This window comes from Arachis ipaensis, chromosome B05 (assembly GCF_000816755.2).
Source record: "Arachis ipaensis cultivar K30076 chromosome B05, Araip1.1, whole genome shotgun sequence".
Classification (NCBI taxonomy): Eukaryota; Viridiplantae; Streptophyta; class Magnoliopsida; order Fabales; family Fabaceae; genus Arachis; species Arachis ipaensis.
Genome location: NC_029789.2, coordinates 119656337 through 119662967, shown reverse-complemented (window position 1 = coordinate 119662967; position 6631 = coordinate 119656337). Strand labels below are relative to the sequence as shown.

Below are 6631 nucleotides of genomic sequence, written 5' to 3'. Positions count from 1 at the left end.
TCTCAAGAAACAGAAAGCAAAAGTAGAAGAAGATAACAAAATAAGGTAAAAGGAACAGAACCCAGTACTTACCTCTCTTACTCATGTCTTTATCAATACTTCTTCCAAAACGTTTTGATACAAGAGAAATTAAATTTATGAAAACTATTTGAATTCCAGCATAAAACTACACCTAAGTTAAACTAAACGGTTGAGTTCCATCTTAACAATCATGACTGTTGCTCCCAATCACATCAACGGTACTGATGGCATTGGTAAGTGGAAAACGTAACACCATTCTTTAATGGTGTCATTAATTTCTCTCTTTCTTTATTTAATTATTATTTCTTTTAATTTCTCAATTTTAATAAAGTATGTTGAACTGGAGGCTCCATACCCGTACCACTCGCCGAGTTACAACTCATCCTCTACAAGCTTAACCTACTTTATCAAAATATCATCAGGCCAAGCTTGGGGGCTATGATATGGTTGTTATAACTCAATCAAAATTTATAAATCGGCTTCGTACGTTATAACTTGGTTTTATACACCTAAAACGCATATCATAATGTCTTGATATGATATTATTCTTCTTTAATACACATTAACTCTGAAACATAACTGTTAATATCCCATATCACATATAAGAAAGGTAATACACTTGCACTGCAATATTTTTGAGCTATTGCAACATGTACTGTTAACAACACTTAAAAAATATTGTTTAAAATAGTCAAAAGCAACACTTAAAATTTATTGCAAAAAAATAAGACTATTACAACTCTTTGTTAATAAGTGTTCTCTTTGATCGATTTAAAAAACATATAAAAAATGTTGCTTTAGTAAATTAAACAAACAACATTTATAATATTCATATATTACACTTTAGAAGAGTTGCTTTTAAATATATAATAAACTTCTCATGGTAAGCATTGCTTAAATTTTTTCATTAAAATTTTAATTGCCTCCAAATATTTTAATAGAACTTAATTTCCCTCCTAAACCAAAAACAGAAAAGGAAACACGAGCAATAATTGATCCATCACCTTCCTCACTACTATTAGTCTATTACTTAGAAACAAAACTCAAATCCTACCATTTTAGAATCAAAATCCTAACCCCATCCCTAGCTCAATTTCCCCAATTTCACGATATTGACTCGCGTTCTGCATTCCTCTCTCTCACCGTCGTGGTGTTCTTCACTGCTCTGCTCACGTCGTGTTCTACTTGCATTGCATTTTGCTCTGCTCATGTCATGTGCTTCTTGTCGCATTGTGATCTGCTATGCTCCACCATGTTCGATCTTCGGCTTATGCCATTCTGAAACATTCGCTTTGCTCCGCGTCGTGTCATTCATATTTTCCTCTCAAGTCTCCCAGGTATGACAAAAATTTCTCTCAAATTTTACTTACTACTGGTTTAATTTGGACAAATTGTTGAAATAAAAAAACTAATCCAACCGTGTTCAATTAGAAATCCTAACCCTAACCACTTTGAATTTTGAATGATGTGTGATTTACTCTTTTCTCTTCACGTTCTTTGTCACTGCTCGCGATTTACTCTTCTCTATTCGATTTCCTTGTCATTGCTTGTGTTCCTCATTGCTGGCATCACTGTTGGCGTCTCCATCGTGTTCGTCGCTGCTCGCCTCGCTTCGCTGCTGGGTTCGTCCTTGCTCGTGTCGCCATCTCTTCATTGCTGGTCGCATTTGAAGCTTCTGATTTTTTGTCTTCTTGCTTCCAATTTTCTCGTCGCCTTCTGCTTCGATGTCTTCTTGGCCCCTGGATGGGCGCTGATCTGCTCTGTTCCGCCGTGGTGCATCACAGGTAGGATCCTTGCTCTGTTCTATTTTGTTATGGATGAAGTTGATGAGAAATTTTGGTTCTGCAATTTTTTCTTCTTTGATGAGAAATTACTTCTTAATTAATTATGGTCTTGTAAAATTACTACAATGTTTCATTGTTATGATATATTTATCTGCCTCTGCTTTAATCACTAAATGATGGAAATGTTAGGGCTTGGAATTTAATTATTGTTGGTGAAATCTCAATTTTAAATTTTAACTGTGGATTCATTGTTATTATAGGCGTTGGAGTTGGCTGGCAATTATTTCAGTTCAATTGAGTTAGCACTAAGTTTTTCGCCATACTTCCAATTACGTTCACTTCCTTTTTTCTGCTTCTCTCTTTGTAAATTTTGTAGGTTTGCTTTCATAGCTACAATATTTGGAGAATTCTTGGAAGCTTTGTTTTGGCTACAGCTGCCTCAAGCGATTAAACATTTGATGGATTTTGTGTGCAATAGCTATTTCAATGAAAAACTTGTTGTAAAGTTATCAATATAATGTGCTTGATTTTCTTTGACAAATGTTGTCATATCTTATGCAGCTACAAGATGTAGGGTTGATAAACCCATATTTTATGATATATTTTGTGCTTAGTTTGAGTGATTTATTCAATCCTTCACCCACTTATTCATGTTAATTGCATGGTTTTACTTTCCCTTCCTTATTATGTGATGTATGTGAAAAACATATTTCCTATGCTTTTAAATTAATTATTTTAATCACCTTTAATTCCATTCGATGCCGTGATTAGTATGTTGAGTAGTTTCAGATCTTCTAAGGAAGGAATGACTTAAAGGATGGAAGGAAACATACAAAAATGGAAGGAAACTGCAAAACAAAGTTCTGAAGAAACTGGCATCCACGCGATCGCATGGACGACGTGATCGCGTGCCAAGCGCGAATCAACAGCGACGCGGCCGCATGACCGACGTGACCGCACGCCTTAAGCAGAACGCATATGACGCGGTCGCATGACTGACGCGACCGCGTGGCAAGAAAAAGCTCCGAACGACGCGACCGCGTGACCCACGCGGACGCGTGACAGAGGCCACGCACCAGAAATTGCAAAAAACGCTCCCAGCGATTTCTGAAGCCCTTTTTGGCCCAAATCTAAGTCCAGAAGGCATAGACCAGAGGTTATGAAGTGAGGGAATGCATCCATTCAGGGAGAGTCTCCACTTTAGTTTAGTTTTCATGATTTAGATTTAGTTTTGAGAGAGGTTCTCTCCTCTCTCTCTTAGGATTAGGATTTAGGACTTCTCTTAGTTTTAAGAGTGACTCTCGATCCCAGGTTTAATGTTCCTTTGCTTCAAGTCTTCCTTTTACTTTTATTCATGCCATTATTTAGTAGATTAATTACTTTTGCTATTTGATTTATGAATTTTTCCATGTTACAGATTACTATTTTGAATTAATGTTATATGAGATATTTCAGTTTATGATTGCTTTAGCTTATTTATTAGTTGCAATTATTCCCATCTGAGGATAGTTTTATTCCAGCAATTTTACTCTTTTCCCTTTTGGTCTTGGTTAAGAAATCAGTAACTCAGGAGTTATCTTAGCTCAATATAATTGATAACTGTTATCTTTGCTAATTGAACTGAACTTCAATAATCCCAATCTTTTCTTAGTAAATAAATAGGATTCGAAGGTCAAACTAATTAGTCCCTTGACTTTTCTTTGCTTTAGCAAATGTTGACTAAGTGGAATTAAGATTCAACCTTCATTATTATTGATAAGGATAACTAATTCTGGACTTCCAATTTCTCATACCTTGCCAAAAGTTTGCTTTACAGTATTTATTTATTTTAATTGCCATTTAAATTATTTGTCATATTTATTCCTTACTCTCAACCCCAATTTACAATCTTCATAGCCAATAATAAGAACATACTTCCCTGCAGTTCCTTGAGAAGACGACCCGAGGTTTGAATACTTCGGTTAACAATTTAGAAAGGGGTTTGTTACTTGTGACAACCAAAACGTTTGTAAGAAAGGTTGATTGCTTGGTTTAGTAACTATACTTACAACGAGAGTTTCTATAACCTCTAAACCGTCAATCTTCAGTTCTTCAAAATGGCGCCGTTGCCAGGGAATTGCAAACGTGTGCCTTATTATTGGTTATTGTAAATATTTAAAAAAATTTTCAGAATTTTTATTTTAAAAATTTTTATCTTGTCTTATCTTATTTTTAATTTTCAAAAAAAAAAATCAAATTTCAAAATTTAAATTTCAAAAATTTAATTTTCAATTTCAAAACTTAAATTTCGAAAACCTTTTATTTACTTTATTTTATTTTATTTTGCTTATTTGTTTTTCTTTTTGTTTTTAATTTTTATTTGCTACTATGAACTCTCACCCCTTTGGCTATGAGTCTGGTTACAATAATGTTGCAGAAAGCAGAAATTATAATGAGAACAGGCAGCAAGGTTGGAACAATCAAAGATGGGAGGAGCCACAAGGATTTAATCAACCCTTTAGGTAACAGCACCCTCCAAGATATCATGGACAAAGACCATTCTACAATGCATATCCAGCTGATAGATATGGTGGACAACCTTGTAACTACCAGCAGGCCCCACCCCGTGCCTATAGACCATCCTCTCAACATAACCCCGAACCACCACACTCACAAGCTTCTCTTCACCATTTGCCATCGTATGATCCTTTCCTACCCCAGTACCAATCCAATCACTCCCAAGCACCACCACTTCCCTATGTTTCATGTCCAAATCCATCACCCAGAGAATCAGAGGTTCGCCTCAAGGCAACAGTAAATAAACTTCAAGCAACCATTCGACAACTGGAGCAAGCAGTAATTCAATTAGCTTCTAGACGCTCGAACATTCAAGGACCAATCACAGCCCCATGTGGACAATCTAATGAAGAGCGTAGCATGAAGGAGATACTAGAAGCTCCAGTGGACAAGACAGAGCATGAATTCGTACTAGAACAAGTAGAAGAAGCTGTCATTGTACAAGAAGAAGAGTTGGTTGAAGATCTAGGAGACGCTGAACCTCCATGGGAATCCAGAGTTGAGGAGAACTCCGTCGAGGACGTTACAGTTGATGCTAAGGAGGATAGAGCACAATCCCCAAAGCAAGTCGTTTATGAAGAACTAGACGGAATAACCCAGGAAGTAAATTCTCTTGATGATGATAGTCACAAGTCAAGTTCTCTTAGTGATGAACTTGCATCCGCAAGTGAATTCTCTGAGATCGAAATATCTTCCCCAAATGAATATGAAGATGATGCGGAGGTAGATTTCTCTCAACCTCCAATCTATGACTCAAGTGATGAGGAAGACATAGATGACTTTGACCAGGGTGATGATGCATTTGAAGATCCTTGCAAAGAAGTGGAGGAATTCACGGAAGATTACCTGGGAGTAGAACTTACAGAACCACTAGAAACACCTATCCCAAGGCCATTACCACCTAATACAAGCTTCAAGTGGGTACAATCCTTAACCTTTAACTTTACTTTTTCACTTGAATATGGTTTGCTTGAAACAGATGGCCAGCTTAGAGCTCTCCGCGGCTTTAAGAGTAACAGGGAAATGGCTCGTGCTCAGAGCTGGTGCACAAGGTTCAATAAGGTTCCACGCTTCAACTCAAAGTGCACGGATTGGCATCAAAATCAAGCGGATGGATCTCGAAAAATGTTTGGTTACCATGGTGAGAATTTACTTTTTAAACGGCCCGGATGGAAACATGGAGATCAAGACGGAGGCGGATTTAAAAACAAGGCTTGGGATCCTGGAATCTATTCTGACATTCGTCACCTCGGGAGCCTGATAACCTGTTTGAAGCTGCTCAGAAGCTTTACATGCCTAGTTTGGGACCCCGGAGGCTATTGGCATTCCAAGCACTGGTGGAGATTTCTGGATGAATTTAAACACAAGCCACCATAACAGGAAGCTCTTCAAATGTCCAACTTAAGGACTTTAACTAAAAGTGCTAGGTGGGAGACAACCCACCATGGTATGATCGTTCCTTTTGCAATTTTAATTTTATTTAGTTTTGTATGTTTTTGAATTTTATTTTTATTGAACCTGGAATCATGCATAGCATTCACATTAAGCATTGCATTCTGCATACTGCATTCTGCATTCTACAAAAAAAAGGGTGCGCGACGCGACCGCATCATCCATGTGATCGCGTCAAATTGGTGAAATACACTTCCCACGCGACCGCGTCATCCACGCGGCCGCGTGACCTGAAGATCGGTGTAAAGATCTAACGTCCAGAAAGTTAGGCTGGAATCGTGCGGCCATTGTGCCTCTAGCACAAAATGACCCACGCGATCGCGTGCCTGACGCGATCGCGTCCCTTGCACACAATCAATCCCACGCGACCGCGTGAGCGATGCGACCGCGTCGCATGGATTGCATGAACACCCCCTAGGAGACAGAGAGTTGGGCTGGAACGACGCTGAATTCGTGCGTTTAGCACAAATTCCAGTGACGCGATCGCATGCCCCATGCGATCGCGTCATATACTCTTTTTGCCCTCCGCGCGATCGCGTCACCCACACGATCGCGTCAACCACCTTTTTCGCTCAAGCCACGTGACCGCGTGCCCCACGCGGCCGCGTGGATTCAAATTTATAACCCCCAAACCACGCGAACCCTATCAGTCGCGCCCCCCTGAAACCCTCTTCTCCCTCTCTTCCCCTCCAATCCAACCACCACCATCCAGCCACCATCACCGCCACCCCCAGACGCCGCCGCCACCTACCCCCCTTCCCCCTTCTTTCTTCTTCTTTTTTCTTCTTCCCCCCCTCTCCGCCACTGCCCCCTCGCCA

General features: G+C 39.2%; 1 long non-coding RNA gene across 1 annotated transcript; it reads left to right on the top strand.

Annotated features, from left to right (window-relative positions):
* LOC110272285 lies at positions 1755-2342 on the top strand. The gene is made up of 2 exons (XR_002363449.1): positions 1755-1805; positions 2066-2342. It is a non-coding gene; the product is annotated as an uncharacterized LOC110272285 (long non-coding RNA).